The sequence below is a fragment of the Callorhinus ursinus genome, unplaced genomic scaffold, assembly GCF_003265705.2.
Source record: "Callorhinus ursinus isolate GAN/ISIS: 27379988/994484 unplaced genomic scaffold, GSC_fseal_2.0 scaffold1, whole genome shotgun sequence".
Lineage (NCBI taxonomy): Eukaryota > Metazoa > Chordata > Mammalia > Carnivora > Otariidae > Callorhinus > Callorhinus ursinus.
Window position 1 is genome coordinate 120,741,384 of NW_027397063.1, and position 13,777 is coordinate 120,755,160.

General features: G+C 40.7%; 1 long non-coding RNA gene across 1 annotated transcript in view; it reads left to right on the forward strand.

Moving 5' to 3' along the window:
- LOC141370963 (uncharacterized) overlaps positions 1-12,670 on the forward strand; it is a 35,014-nt gene extending 22,344 nt beyond the window's left edge. Inside the window, exon 4 of the long non-coding RNA XR_012375496.1 lies at positions 12,591-12,670. This is a non-coding gene — a long non-coding RNA (uncharacterized lncRNA). The remainder of the gene's footprint in view (positions 1-12,590) is intronic.
- Positions 12,671-13,777: the final 1,107 nt, after the last annotated feature.

The following is a 13,777-nucleotide window of genomic DNA, read 5'->3' on the forward strand; positions in this document are numbered from 1 at the left end:
ATCAGATATATCATTTGCAAATATCTTCTCCCATTCTGTAGGTTGCCTTTTAGTTTTGATGATTGTTTCCTTTACTGTGCAGAATATTTTTATCTTGATGAAGTCCCAATAGTTTAATTTTTTTTGTTTCCCTTGCCTTAGGAGACATATCTAGTAAGAAGTTGCTACCAAAGTCATTACTGCCTTTGTTCTCCTCTAAGATTTTGATGGTTTCCTGTCTCACATTTAGGTCTCTTATCCATTTTGAGTTTATTTTTGTGTGTGGTGTAAGAAAGTGGTCCATTTTCATTCTTCTGCCTGTTTCTGTACAGTTTTTCCCAATGCCATTTGTTGAAGAGACTTTTTTCCATTGGATATTCTTTCCTCCTTTGTCAAAGATTAGTTGACCATATAGTTGTGGGTCCATTTCTGGGTTTTCTATTTTGTTCCATTGATCTATGTGTCTGTTTTTGTGCCAATACCGTACTAAGGACTACAGCTTGGTAATATAGCTTGAAGTCTGGAACTGTGATGCTTCCAACTTTTCTTTTCTTTTTCAAGATGGCTTTGGCTATTCGGGGTCTTTTGTGGTTCCATAAAAATTTTAGGATTATTTGTTCTAGTTTTATGAAAAATGCTGGAGGTATTTTGATAGGGATTGTATTAAATATGTAGATTGCTTTGGAAAGTACAAACATTTTAACAATATTTGTTCTTCCAATCCATGAGTATGGAATGTTTTTCCATTTGTTTGTGTCCTCTTCAATTTCTTTCATCAGTGTTTTAAAGTTTTTAGAATGCAGATTTTTTACCTCTTTGGTTAGGTTTATTCCTAGATATATTATTGGTTTTGGTACAATTATTAATGGGATTGATTCTTTGATTTCTCTTTTTGCTGCTTCATTATTGGAGTATAGAAATGCAATAGATTTTTGTATGTTGATTTTGTATGCTGCAACTTTCCTGAATTTCTGTATCAGTTCTAGCAATTTTTTAATGGAGTCTTTTGGGTTTTCTGTATTGAGTATCATGTTGTCCACAAAATAGTGAAAGTTTGACTTCTTCTTTGCTGATATGGATGCATTTTATTTCTTTTTGTTGTCTGATTGCTGAGGCTAGGACTTCCAGTACTATGTTAAATAACAGTGGCGAGGGGTGCCTGGGTGGCTCAGTTGGTTAAGCATCTGCCTTCAGCATGCGTCATGATCCCAAGGTCCTGGGATCGAGACCCACGTTGGGCTCCCTGCTCAGCAAGGAGTCTGCTTCTCCCTCTCCCTCTGCCCCTCCCACCTGCTTGTGCTCTCTCTCTCTCAAGTAAATAAATGAAATCTTAAAAAAAAAACAGTAGTGAGAGTGGACATCCATGTCTTTTTCCTGATCATAGAGTAAAAGCTCTCAGGTTTTCCCCATTGAGGATGCTATTAGCTATAGGTTTCTTATCTATGGCCTTTATGATGTTGAGGTATATTTCCTCTATCCCTACTTTGTTGAGGGTTTTTATCATAAATGGATGTTGTACTTTGTCAAATGCTTCTTCTGCATCTATTGAGAGGATCATATGGTTCCAGCTTTTCTTTTGTTAATGTGATGTATCACCTTGACTGATCTGTGAATACTGAACCACCCTTGAAGCCCCAGAATATATCCCACTTGATAGCGGTGAATGATTCTTTTAACAAACTGTTGGATATGATGTGCTAGTATTTTGTTGAGAATTTTTGCATTTATGTTCAACAGGGATATTGGCCTGTAGTTCTCTTTTTCAGTGGAGTCTTTGGTTTTGGCATAAGGATAATGCTGGCCTCATAGAATGAGTTTGGAAGTTTTCCTTCCATTTCTATTTTTTGGAACAGTTTGAGAAGAATAGGCATTAACTCTTCTTTATTTATTTATTTTTAAAAAATATTTTATTTATTTATTTGAGAGAGAGAATGAGATAGAGCATGAGAGGGGGGAGGGTCAGAAGGAGAAGCAGACTCCCTGCTCAGCAGGGAGCCCGATGCGGGACTCCAGGATCATGACCTGAGCCAGAGGCAGTCGCTTAACCAACTGAGCCACCCAGGCACCCAGGATTAACTCTTCTTTTTTTTTTTTTTTTTTTTAAAGATTTATTTATTTGAGAGAGTGAGAATGAGAGAGAGAGAGCACATGAGAGGGGGGAGGGTGAGAGGGAGAAGCAGGCTCCCCGCCGAGCAGGGAGCCCGATGCGGGACTCGATCCCGGGACTCTGGGACCATGACCTGAGCCGAAGGCAGTCGCTTAACCAACTGAGCCACCCAGGCACCCTGGGATTAACTCTTCTTTAAATGTCTGGTAGAATTCCCCTGTGAAGCTGTCTGGCCCTGGACTTTGGTTTGTTGGGAGATTTTTGATTACTGATTTAGTTTCTTTGCTGGTTATCGGTCTATTCAGGTTTTCTATTTCTTCCTTTTTCAGTTTTGGTAGTTTACATGTTTCTAGGAATTTATCCATTTCTTCCAGATTGTCTGATTTGTTGGCACATAATTTTTCGTAATATTCTCTTTTAACTGTTTGTATTTCTGTGGTGTTGGTTATTATTTCTCCTCATTTGTGATTTTATTTATTTGGGTCCTTTCTCTTTTCTTTTTGGTTAAGTCTGGCTAGGGGTTTATCAGTTTTATTACTTTTTTCAAAGAATGAACTCCTGGTTTCATCGATCTATCCTACTGTTTTCTTAGTTTCTATATTATTTATTTTTGCTCTAGTCTTTATTATTTCCCTTCTTCTCCTGGCTTTAGGCTTCATTTGTTGTTCTTTTTTTAGCTCCTTTACGTCTAAGTTTAGATTGTTTATTTGATATTTTTCTTGCTTTGTGAGGTAGGCCTGTATCCCTCTTATTACCCCTTTTGCTGCATCCCAAAGGTTTTGGACTGTCATGTTTTCATTTTCATTTGTTTCCATGTATTTTTTAAATTCTTCTTTATTTTCCTGGTTGACCCATTCATTTATTAGTGGCGTGTTGTTTAGCTTCCATGTATTTGTGTTCTTTCCAAATTTTTTCTTGTGATTGACTTCAAGTTTCACAGCATTGTGGTCAGAAAATATGCATGGTATGATCTCAGTCCTCTCGTACTTGTTGAGGCCTGATTTGTGACCTAGTATGTGATCTGTTCTGGAGACTGTGCCATGTGCACTTGAAAAGAATGTATATTCTGCTGCTCTGGGATGAAATGTTCTGACTATATCTGTTAAGTTCATCTGCTCCAGTGTGTCATTCAAATCCATTGTTTCCTTATTGATTTTATGCTTAGATGATCTGTCCATTGCTGTAGGTGGAGTATGAAAATCCCCTACTATTATTGTATTATTATCAAAGAGTTCCTTTATGTTTGTTATTATTTTACATATTTGGGTGCTTCCAAGTTGGGGCATAAATATCTACAGTTGTTAGGTCTTGTTGGATAGTCCCCTTTATTATGATATAGTGCCCTTCTTCATCTCTTGTTACAGTCTTTGGTTTAAAATCTAGTTTGTCTGGCACCTGGGTGGCTCAGTTGGTTGGGCGACTGCCTTCAGCTCAGGTCATGATTCCGGAGTCCTGGAATCGAGTCCCACATTGGGCTCCCTGCTCAGCGGGGAGTCTGCTTCTCCCTCTGATCCTCTTTCTTCTCGTGCTCTCTATCTCTCATTCTCTCTCTCTCAAATAAATAAATAAAATCTTTAAAAAAAAATAAAATCTAGTTTGTCTGGATGCCTGGATGGCTCAGTCGGTTAAGCGTCTATCTTTGGCTCAGGTCAGGGTGCTGGGATCGAGTCCCGCATCGGGCTCCTTGCTCGATGGGGAGCCTGCTTCTCCCTCCACCTGCTCTGCCTGCAGCTCTCCCTGCTTGTGCTCTCTCTCTCTCTGGCAAATAAATAAATAAAATCTTTTAAAAAAAATCTAGTTTGTCTTTCTTTTGATGTCCGTTTGCATGATAGATGTTTCTCCATCCCCTCACTTTCAATCTGTTGGTGTCTTTAGGGCTAACCTGAGTCTCTGGTAGGCAGCATATAGATGGATCTTATTTTTTTTTTTTATCCTTTCTGACACCCTATGTCTTTTGATTGGAGTGTTTAGACCATTTACATTCAGAGTAATTATTGATAGATATGTATTTAGTGCCATTTTATTACTTATTTTGTTATTGTTTCTGGAGATTTTCTCCAGTCCTTTCTGGTCTTTGTCACTTTTGCTCTTTCCTTCCCACTCAAAGGGTCCCCGTTAATATTTCTTTTTTTTTCCTCTTCTCTCTTTAGTATTTCTTATAGGGCTCACAAACTCCTTTAGTTTTTGGTTGTCTAGGAAACTCTTTATCTCTCCTTTTATTCTGAATGACAGCCTCGCTGGATAGAGTATTCTTGGCTGCAGATTTTTCCATTCAGCCTGTTGAATATATCATGCCACTCTCTTCTGGCTTGTCACGTTTCTGTGGAGAGATCTGTAGCTAGCCTTATGGGTCTTCCCTTGTAAGTTAGGGACATGTTCTGTCTTTCTGCTTTTAGGATTTGTTCTTTATCACTATATTTTGCAAATTTAACTACAATATATCTGTTGGCCTGCTTTTGTTGATTTTGATGGGAGTTCCCTGAGCCTCCTGGATATAAATGTCTGTTTCTTTCCCCAGATTAGGGAAGTTTTCAGCTATTATTTCCTCAAATAAACCTTACCTTATCTTCCAGTCAAACCCATAGACCCCTAAAAATCCAGTCTTTGAGCCCCACTGGGTGCAAAAACTCATGAAAATCAGCCCCTCTCATTTTCCCAGCCAGTGGCTTTGGGGAGGTGTTCTCCTCGTGCATGTCCCTGTGCACTCTACTCTTTCTTGCCTCTCACCCGTGACCAGGGCTCCCTCCCCACTGTAACTAACACCCATGATCCGTTTCTCCCCTAAACCATGTCTCTGTACTTCCTGCCTTCCTTGATGCGGCGTCTTGTCTCCCTCTAGTTGTGCAGCTTGTTCTGTCAGTCCTTAGGTCGATTTCTTGGGTATTCAGAATGATTTGATTTTATCTAGCTGTGTTCAAGAGATGAGGCAAGCCTAGGGTCCTCCTACTATGCCACCATCTTAGCTCCCTCCAGTGGTAGCTTTTTTAAATTATTATTATATGCTCAAGTATAAACGTCAAATGGATTTTGGATATATGAGCTCAGGGGCTGAGTAAGGGTTTGAGAGAAAAAAAATTAGCATTATCAGCATACTGATATTTAAAGCCACAGAACTGGAAAAAGTCACCTAAAGAGGGAAGTTAGATGGAGATCAAGTAGCTAGAAAAACAGAGGATGCTCTAAGCATACTATTGAATCAATCCCAACTAGTAGGCACCATATTTACTGAATCATTTACTTAACTCTACAGAAAAACTCTGCTCATGATGCCTATTTAATGTGATAATCAATGTATTTTCTACAAAGATTCAAAGGAAAAAAATCCCACCTTGAAGTTGGTCTAGGGAAAATGTCCCGTTTCCCCCGCCCCCCATATTAATTAGTCTATTTTTCTTATCAGACAATGGGAACTATGTAAATGACAAATTTACTTTTGAGAATTAGTTGCTGCAATTTCAAAGCTAAATTGAAAATTTATTTGAAGTTCAATTCACTAATTCCAAGTACTATTTCTTTGCTCCTTTTAATAACTATTGATGGAGTCCCTGGGTGGCTCAGTTGGTTAAGTGTCTGCCTTCGGCTCAGGTCATGATCCCAGGGTCCTGGGATGGAGCCCCACATCAGGCTCTCTGATCGGCGGGAAGCCTGCTTCTCCCTCTCCCTCTGCTGTTCCACCTGCTTGTGCTCTCTCTCTCTCTGTCAAATAAATAAATGAAATCTTTTTAAAAAATAACTTTTTATTTTTTCCATTTTCATCATCTGATTAATTTTGTAAAGTCAGTTCAAATCCTTTGTCAGAGAGCATTGGTGGAGGAATGGAAGTGGAGAAAAAGTGGCAAAGGAATGGCACTGCTAGATGGATTCTGTTTGCCCTCATCCCCCATCACTCACCATCCCTCTCAGTCCCCCAAGTGGCTTTCTCTTTGTTCCTAATCTGTCCAACTTCTCTCCACCAGAAGGCCTTCACATTTACTCTCTCCTCTGCTTAGAAGACTCTTTCCCCTACTCTTTTTGTAGCCAAAACCTGCTCATCTCTCAAGTCCCAGATTAAGTGCCAATAGTTCAGGAAGTTCTTCCCTGAATGCACCCCCACTCCCCCATTATATAGTCTCACATACCTTGTACTTTTTCTTCATAGCACTAATTATCTTTACAATTATTTGATTTTTCTGGACAACTATCATCATCTTTTTTTTTTTTTAAGATTTTATTTATTTGACAGAGAGACACAGCTAGAGAGAGAACACAAGCAGGGGGAGGGGGAGAGGGAGAAGCAGGCTTTCCGCGGAGCAGGGAGCCAGATGTGGGGCTGGATCCCAGGACCCTGGGACCATGACCTGAGCCGAAGGCAGACGCTTAATGATTGAGCCACCCAGGAGCCCCTATCATCTTCTTTTAAAAACTTTATTTAGCCTTTGCATTCCCATTTATTCAAGAACAAAGTTTCACCTAAGGTTACACATTTGAAGGTAACTGGAGGCTAGCTCTCTCTAGTCTGTCTACCAGTCCTTTATATAGACATGAAATAGCTATAGGTCAGGCCACTTTGGTACTTTTAAATAAGATACAGAGAAGCAATAGCAGAATGAAATAATTACCAATTTTAACAACACTTTCTGCCATGTCTTTCCCTCTGAAATACTCATCCCGTATTTAAATTTCCCCAAATATGTACATAATACCTTTATAGCTTTTTCTAATCCTGGATTGGATTAAGGTTTGTGCATTGTGTTTGAATTTTGTGTCTTTTTAGAGTCTTTTACTCAAGAAAAGTCTCTCCATTTTTTTCAGGGTATTGACTTTTTGAGGAATCCAGGCTACTGTTCCATTATCTGGTTTTGTCAGATTGTTTCCTGATGGTATTGCTTAAATTATTCCTCTATCTCTTTTATTTTTTTATAAGCTGGAAGTTAGGTCCAGAGAAGAGCTATTGAATAAAAATGTAATATGAGCCACTTACATAATTTAAAATTATCTGGTAGCCACATTTTAAAAAAGTAAAAAAAAAAGTTTAACTTTAATATTTATTTATCACAACATATCTAAAATATTATTTTAACATATGGTCGATATTAAAAAGATATCAATGAGACTTTCTTCAACTTTTTTGTGCTAAGTTCTTTAAATCCTGGGGGGTTTTTTGTTTGTTTGTTTGTTTATTTTTTTGTGAGTAAAGCCACAGAAGCTTATTAAGTGAAGATACAGAAAAAGCTCTCAAGAGTGGGAGGGTTCCCGACAGGGTTGCCAATGAGGGCTTTTAGGGTTGGACTTTTATAGAAAGCTAACCAGGGAACTTAAATCCTTTTAACATTTCTACTGATTTCACCACTGAGCAGGGACTAGTAATAACACCTTCAAGGCTTACTTCCTTTTTAGGGTCTGGTTAGTCTTTGTTGGTCACAGGTGATTATCATTAAAAAAAAAAGACACCCACCCCACATGCCTAGTACTGGGTGGTCTGGTTTGTTCCTTATCTCTGGTTTCTCCACACCTTCACATTTTTGGGATTTCTGTGAGCCTGATCAAATAGGCCCCGGTCTATCTCTCCCTACCTAGTCCCGCTTGTCCCTTACTCATTCCTCCCCCTGGAATAATAACCCTAACTGCCCTTAGGGAATGGGACAATGACCACTCTGGCTGCTTCCTGTTGAAATGGGGTGGCGAGCTGTATGGCAGTTAGAATCTATCCAGGGGTCAATCCTAGGGGCTTGTGGTATGGCTCCAGGGGGTCATGGTGGGCAGCAACGGTACATGCATCAGCACATGCAAAAGGATGAACATAAAGTATTAGGCCCAAAATTATGATCACATCCCTTAGATAAGATCCCCAATTACCAATTTTCTCAAATGGATCAGTGGATATCTTGATCTTATTTAATTGATCATAAATGTCCCCTTTTAATTGGGACATTTTGTAGGAGTTAACTGTCATGTTGAAACAACACATGTGAGGAAATTTTTCACACCCCAAAGGGTGTAGCAATAATAGTCTTGAGAAGTCCTTCTCTGACTTCATTTAAATTCTTGGCTGAGTGCATCCAGTGCCTGGGAAGTATCAGTTAGAGTCCTGCTGAGCAAGTATACTGTTTTGCTTATTTTATATTGCAGTTCTAATGTAAGATCTGGAAGTCCTATAGGGAGTTTTGAGGCTCTTTCTACCAGGAGGGCTGTTGGATGCTTGGTTAAAGCCTTTGTTTACAATTGTATGTCAGTAGAGGTGGCTTCTAGGATAAATGACTGTCAGGGAGGAAATCATCAAGAAGCCCTTTTTGTTTGAGGTCCAGCCTTAACACTATCCTTAATTACAAGGAATCACTGGCAAATGGGAGAAGACTTATCTCAGGAGATAAGGGCATCCCCAAGTGCATCATCCAATCTAATCATAAAGAAAGTGAGGCCATCCATTATCTCCATGGGTACGCTCTGGCTTTTATTTTATTTTATTTTTTTAAATAAATAAAAAAGATTTTATTTATTTATTTGACACAGAGAGAGAGATAGTGAGAGAGAGAGAGCACAAGCGGGGTGAGCAGCAGGCAGAGGGAGAGGGAGAAGCAGGCTTCCCGCTGAGCAGGGAGCCCGATGCAGGACTCGATCCCAGGACCCTCGGATCATGACCTGAGTCGAAGACAGACACTTAACCGACTGAGCCAGCCAGGCGCCCCGCTCTGGCTTTTAAAGAGCGATTTTGTCATCCCAGCCACATAGAATTGGTCAAGGTGATAGTGAGTTATACAATTGTTGGGGAATCTATCCCATTTCCCAGTTCAAGTAATCATATGCCCATGGGGTCCTGTTATCCCCACAGAATAACCAGCAAGGAGATTGTCTATATATGAGCTGTTGTGGCAGTTTCTCTGAAGTTTACCTCAGGTTGTCTAGCTTCGGCAAACAACATTCAAAGACAATCAGAACCAAAATTTAGCATCCAGGGGCGCCTGGGTGGCTCAGTCGTTAAGCGTCTGCCTTCGGCTCAGGTCGTGAACCCAGGGTCCTGGGATCGAGTCCTGCATCGGGCTCCCTGCTCGGCGGGAAGCCTGCTTCTCCCTCTCCCACTCCCCTTGGTTGTGTTTCCTCTTTCGCTGTCTCTCTCCCTGTCAAATAGATAAATAAAATAAAATTTAGCATCCACAAAGGTGTATTATTGAAACATAATTTTTCTCTATAATAACCCTATTTCCAGAGATAGCCAAATAAGACTAATTTCTTTGAAAAACAAGTCCAGTTTTAATGGCATAATTACTTACACAAGCTCAGCAAGAATGATCATATAGATATTTTAGAATCTGCTTTGCTGAAACTTTTATAAGGAATCTCTAGTTTTTTTTTAAGATTTTATTTATTTACTTGACAGAGAGAGACACAGAGAGGGAACACAAGCAGGGGGAGTGGCAGAGGGAGAAGCAGGCCTCCCGCAGAGCAGGGAACCTCATGTGGGGCTCGATCCCAGGACCCCGGGACCATGACTTGAGCCGAAGGCAGATGCTTAACGACTGAGCCACCCAGGCTCCCTACACCAAAACTTTTTTAGGTAGCAAATTTGTGAACCAGTTAAGCACAAAGCATATTTACCAACAGACTCAAATATTCTTAGTTTTTTGCCATAAGAACTCAAAATCTTATGTCCAGCAATCAATGCTCTAGCACTTTTCCCATTTGGAAAAGACCTAGATGTCCAATGAATTTATTCCCAAAGTCTTTGAAAGCTATTTTAAGAATTTCATATGAAAACTTTGATGAGACAGACAATCATCATTTTAGTCATCTTTTTGCTAACAAATTGCAACAGAGATAACACGAGCTTATTTGACCTTTGGCAAACCTCGGCAGAATAAAAGTTTCATATTTGATGCTGATAACTTTAAAGACATGTCTGTCTTAATTAAACTAATAAACTTGGGGTGCCTGGGTGTCTCAGTTGGTTAAGCATTTGCCTTCGGCTCGGGTCATGATCCCGGGGTCCTGGGATTGAGCCCTGCATTGGGCTCTCTGCTCAGGGGAGAGTCTGCTCCTCCCTCTCCCTCTGCTGCTTCCCCTGCTTGTGCTTTTCCTCTCTTGTGCTCTCTCTCTCTCTCTCTCGGTCGAATAAATAAATCTAAATAAATAAATAAATAAGTCAATAAACTTAACTTAGTTTAAATACCAAGTTGTGTTCCACCTGGGTCCACTTTTAAAAAGTCAATCAGTTTGGGGCGCCCGGGTGGCTCAGTCGTTAAGCGTCTGCCTTCAGCTCAGGTCATGGTCCCAGGGTCCTGGGATCGAGCCCTGCATCAGACTCCCCGCTCAGCGGGAAGCCTGCTTCTCCCTCTCCCACTCCCCCTGCTTGTGTTCCCTCTCTCACTGTGCCTCTCTCTCTGTCAAATAAATAAATAAAATCTTAAAAAAAAAAGAATTAAGAACATTAAAAAAAAAAAAGTCAATCAGTTTGTTCCCTGTTGTCAATTTTTACCTGAGACACTGGTGGGGAAATCTGAAGTGGGAGTGTATGCAGGTGGTACCCAAGGTACAGAAACAGGAGGGGTGGGGCAGACAGAAGAGGCAAAGTGCTTCCAGAAGACAGAGAAAAAGGGTTCCCAGGGCCAAAGCTCATCCACTTGGACAGATGAGTAAATGCCATATTTTTCCACCAACAACTGGGATTAGGCAGTCCATGTCAGGCTGGAGAGGACAGGGGATTTCCCTGAGACAAGGGGAGTTTCAGCAGCTGCTTGGGAATATTCCTTAAAGTCCCTTCCTGAGGTAGACTAACAACAGTTAGCTCTACCCAAGGAGGGAATTACGTTCCCCCATCCAATTCCTCTAACATCTTGGGTTGAGGAGGGGTCAGGCCAGCGGGAGTAGCTACTCTTACCCATCCATCACCTGATCCTCCTTTTCTCCTCCGGCTTCCCCCCATGCCCCCACAAAATCTGGCTCAATCATAAAGGCTTAGTGAGGTTAACAGTTTAAACTTTGATTCAGTTATGTTCCCTCACCTTATCCCCGGGCGCTTTTTCTGTCCGTATGCCTGAGGTCCCATTTGCATGCATGGCCCTGTTGAGGGGTGCAGACCCCGAGATTTAGCATCATCATAATTTCATATTTCTGTTGTTGGAAAAAGAAAGCCTCAACTATATTATCCATTAAAGTCCCAGCTGCTAATGCAACCAATCGAGGAATTGGCTGGGGGTCTATAATTACCTCCTTAATGCCCAAAGAATTCCAGTAAATGCCCAGGAAACATTGGGCTCCCTCTAACTTATATGAAGAGATAGCTCTAATCCTGCTTGCCAATAACTTGGTTCTTGATCCCTGGGCCGTGATTAAACCTAAACTGTACCTAACAGAAAAACATATGTCTTAGCAGGCAGCAAAAGTGAGGAAAAGATTCTCCTCCTAAACAGTTCTCACGAAAGACATCTTTAAATGAAAAAAACCTTGTATCTACATAGGCAACACTCTTCCTGAAATGAATCCCTAATTAAAAGGGCATAGTGATCACCGGAGATCGAAAGGGCCCTACTATAGGCAAAGTCCCTGAGGTGGGAGAAAGCCATTTAAGAAAAGCCAATGAACAGAAAGCAGAACTGGATAGGGTTAGGTCAACATATCCTTCTTTTGAGGAAGGGGGATTGATCAAACCTTTGTCCAGAAGCCTGTCACCTGAGACTTTAAGACCAGTGGCCACGCTATTCACCTTTAGCTGGCTGACGGGTGCCCGATTTTGTTGTTTGTGAGAAGACGTCACCTAAGGGAGAGACATCTCCCAGGAAAGAAGAGTCCGCTTTTACTCACCCTTCGGTGGAAGTGATCCCGGGTTTCGGCACCAAAATGAAGCGGGAGAGCTAGGTTCTTGTCTCACGGAGTCGAAGAATGAATCTTGAGGACAATGGAGAGTGATTAAAGCGATAGAAGTTTATTAAATGACGATACAGAAAAAGCTCTCAAGGGGCGGGGGGTCCTGACAGGGCTGCCCTAAATCCTGTGTTTTTTATACACTTCTCCATTTTGAGTAGCTGCATTTCAAGTGCTCAATATTCAAATATGGCCCGTGGCTATCATATTGGACAGTGAGGTCTAGAGGCTTGATTGGATTCAGGTTAAACATCCTTGGTAAGAATGCTTCATGGATGATACTATGTACTGTCCATTGCATTATATCAGGAGCCTCATAGTACCTCTGTCCTACTATTAGTGATATTAAGTTTTATCATTTAGGTAAAGGGTTTGCTTGCCAGAATTTTCCACCATAAAAGATTCATTTTCCCCCCTTCCAAATGTAGAAAGTAATCTGTAGCTATTCCTTGGGCACCATGAGTCTATCCACACCCTTTGCCCAATGATTATAGAATCCATTGACAGTCCTTGTAGGAACCAATTATTATGCTGTAATTACAAAATGGTGATTTCTTATAATTCCCTTTGCATCTGTTAGCTGGCCATCTTCTACAAAAAAAGAAAATGTTTACTATTCACTGGAAGGTGTTGTTTACATTAGGAATTTTCCTTTACTCCTTTTCCTTAGGATGCAAGGATTGCAGAGAGTCCACACGGGCACCTCGTAGGACTGGAAGTGCACTGGTGACGTGAGTAGCCAGGAAAGGTAAGGAAGTTTAGAGATCTGGAAGATGAATGGATTGGTTAAGCTAAGACTACTGTCCAGGTAGATATCAACATTTCACTGGCTTAACACATAGGAGTTTACTTTTGCTTATGTAAAAGTTCTATGTGGGTGTTCCTACTTAACAGGTGGTCTTTCTCCAGGCTGTGATTCGGGGACACATGCCCCTATCATCTGGTGGCTCTGGCATTACCTAAGGCCTTGAAGTCCCTGCATCTAGGCTGAAGGAAAAGAGAGAACAGAGAAGGCCATTCACCTCTTAACTGCCTTGACCTGGAAGTGGAATACATAATTTCCACTTATACTTGCTAGAGAGAGCTAGTCAATTAGCCCCTCTTATATGCAAGGGTGGGGTATTCCTCTAGTACAGCTACTTTCCTGAAACGTCTATTTTCTGTAGAAGGGACATTTAGTCATCTCTGCCACAATGTAGCTGAGAGGCCGTTGACTAGAGGATAGAAGTGTGTTTGCTGGCTCTTTCTCCTTTTTACTCCACTAGTGGCAAGTAAATTTTATTTTTTGATTTACTCTCAAAAGGACTAGGTGAGATTCCTTTTAAAAAAAGCCTCCTGGGCAGCCATGATTCCTATTTAAAAACAGGAAAAAAAAAAAAAGAAAGAATGGGAAAGAAAACCATAGAAGTGAGTATAGAAGGCATACTCTATGTATGAAAAATATTTCACGAATTACTTTACAAAATGTACTGGTGGGGAAAAATAGATGTGGGGAAAATGCAAGAGTGATCTAAATTGAGAGAGATTTATCCCATTTCTACACCATAAGCTCTCTATTGAAGAGATGTTTAAAGCACTTACATACATGATATCTAGTATCTGAGATATGGATATAATCCTAAAATACTATCTCTAAATAACTGTGTATGTAGCAATTCTTTTTTTTTAAAGATTTTATTTATTTATTTATTTGAGAGAGATAGAGAAAGAGAGCACAGGTGTGCAGGGGGAGGGGGAGAAGGAGAGGGAGAGAGAGAATCTCAAGCAGACTCCCCACTGAGCACAGAGCCTGATGCAGGGCCAGATCTCATGACCCTGAGATCATGACCTGAGCCGAAATCAAGAGACAGATGCTCA